The sequence below is a fragment of the Leucoraja erinacea genome, chromosome 6 (genome assembly GCF_028641065.1).
Source record: "Leucoraja erinacea ecotype New England chromosome 6, Leri_hhj_1, whole genome shotgun sequence".
In the NCBI taxonomy this organism is placed as follows: domain Eukaryota; kingdom Metazoa; phylum Chordata; class Chondrichthyes; order Rajiformes; family Rajidae; genus Leucoraja; species Leucoraja erinaceus.
The window spans coordinates 57,975,228-57,977,641 of record NC_073382.1 but is presented as its reverse complement, the minus strand read 5'-3'; the positions used below and the strand labels follow the sequence as shown (position 1 = coordinate 57,977,641).

General features: G+C 40.6%; 1 non-coding gene across 1 annotated transcript; it reads right to left on the bottom strand.

Annotated features, from left to right (window-relative positions):
- Positions 1–559: 559 nt before the first annotated feature.
- On the bottom strand, positions 560–663 carry LOC129698493 (U6 spliceosomal RNA). The gene has a single exon (XR_008723679.1). It is a non-coding gene; the product is annotated as a U6 spliceosomal RNA (small nuclear RNA).
- Between the last annotated feature and the right edge of the window lie 1,751 nt (positions 664–2,414).

The window sequence follows — 2,414 nt, the reverse complement described above, 5'->3', positions numbered from 1 at the left end:
GCAGGCAAGACACGGCAGATTCGTATGTGGGCCTAAATAACATTTTTCGCATCATAAAATTCAAATAAAGCCACACCAAAAAGCAAAATAATATGTTATATACACGACATACCATTTGTTTTGTCCTTATATTGCGACCCGTGATGTTGAATGCGTTGAAGGCTTTTTTAGTCGTGTTTAAATTTAATCCAGCAATGCAATGGTCCAGTAATTTTTTTTTTAACCCGCGAACGGAAGCGCGAACAATTTTTCTTCATCAGCTAGCGGCCCGAGGAAATCCTTTTCCGACAATCAATACAAACCTGCATTTTAACCCCCCCCCCCCCCTTCCCAAAGCCTCTGGAATTGCATGCACAAGCAGTGGCAGATTTGTAGCGCCACTGATGGTAGGTTTTTTAACAATGCTAGAATGTGGGAGGAAACTGGAGCACCTGGAGAAACCCACGTGGTCACAGAGTGAATGTACAAACTCCGCACAGACAGCACCACAGTCAGGATCAAATCTGGGTCCCTCTCGCTGTGAGGCAGCAGCTCTACAGTTGAACCAATGTGCCACCCTAATAAAAAACAATGCTTCAATAATTTGCATGTCATCCTTAGGAAAATGCCATCGTAATCTTCTCTGTATCGTTCCAATTTTAGTATCTGTGGCGTTAAAGCAAATGTTGGTAATGTTGTTGGTTTATTATTATCATGTATGCAGTGAAAAACTTTGTGTGATATCCAGTCAAATTATACTATGTATGAGTAGAGTCAAGCCATACACAAAGACAACAGGTAGCACAAACAAAAAAATACAACAGGACAGAATAATGTATTAGAACATTATTACATTACTGTTACAGAGAATATAAAGATTTTTTAAAATGCAATCGCTGCAATGTGATAGGTAGTGAAATCAGGACCACGCCCTTAAGTTGTGAGAGTATCATTTAGTAGTCGATAACAGAAGGGAAGAAGCTGTTCCTGAATCTGGTTGCACCTGTATATGCTCTCAAGCTTTTGCATTTTCAACCTGACAGAGAGGGAAGAAGAGCGAATGATCAGAATGTACATGGTCCTTGATTATGTTGGCTGCTTTCCCAAGGCAGTGTGAAGTATAAATGAAATCAAAGGTGGGGAAACTGGGTTGTATGGCGGACTAAGGTACATCCACAACTCTCTGAAATTTCTTGCCATCTTGGGCAGAACTCTTGCAAACCTGAGTTGTGATGAAACCCAATAGGGTGGATTCTACAATGCATCTGTAGTAGTTAGCAAGAGTCAGTGGAGGTAAGCCGAACCACCCGAGTCATATTAGAGAATACAATAAACATCCCAGAAATAGCAGCCAATCAGGAATCCAAGAAGGATGGGAGAACGTCAGGAAACTGCAATCATCAGGGATCAGATATTTTGATAAGCAAAGGAGTAAAAGATTACCAAGAGTAGGCTTGAATATGAAGTTGAGATTATTGTCAAAGGTGAAATTATAGTGTGTCTGCTCTCAATTTGTTCATTTATAAGTTCAAAAGGAATGCAAACATGTATGTCATGTATCGTTAGCATGTTTTTTCAGAAAATTTTAATTAATAGCCGTCTTCAGCAAGGGTCAATATAGTTAACAATATTAATTTGCTGATAGAGAACATAACATCAGACGCCGAGTCTACACTGATGTACATGAGGCCACATTGGGAACACTGGATGCAATAGATAAGGTTAGACGAAATGTACATGAACCTCTCTCACCTGGAAGGACAGTCGAGGTCCGTGGATGGAGTCGATGGAGGAGATATAGGGACAGGTGTTACCACATCTGCAGTTGTAGGGTAGTGTACCTGGGGAAGGGGTGGTTTGGGTGAGAAGGGATGATTGTGCTAAGTAGTTGTGGAGGGAACGGTATCTGCGGAAAGCAGAAAGGGGTGGAGGAGGAAAGATGTGACTGGTGGTGGGATCACGTTGGAGTTGATGGAAATATCAAAAGCTGATGTGTTGGAAGAGGAGGCTGGTTGGGTGAAAGGTGAGGATGATGGAAACTCTACATTTATTCCATCTGGGGTGAGAGGAGGGGGAACGAGAGCAGAATTATGTTTAAACATTTTCCAGCTCTCTGAAATGTGTGCCCTTTTTGACTGAGTTTCTTTTCTGTAAAATCTCTTTTAATTTATTTTGTATGTTTTAATTGATACCAGTTTTATTTATTGAAATGTCTGATGATATTCAAACCCAATCAGCTTGGGAAATTCACCCACCCACCTAAGGTTGTCTGGTGAAATCCCCACTCTTTCCTTCACTGTGTTTTCCATGTGTAGTTTTTGTTGCACCAGTCATAAAATCTATTTATTTCTTCATGTAAGAGTTTCTTCTCTCATAATCCTACCTGTTTTTACCTTGTGTTTTCTAGTTTCTCACTTTCTCCATGACAATGTGTG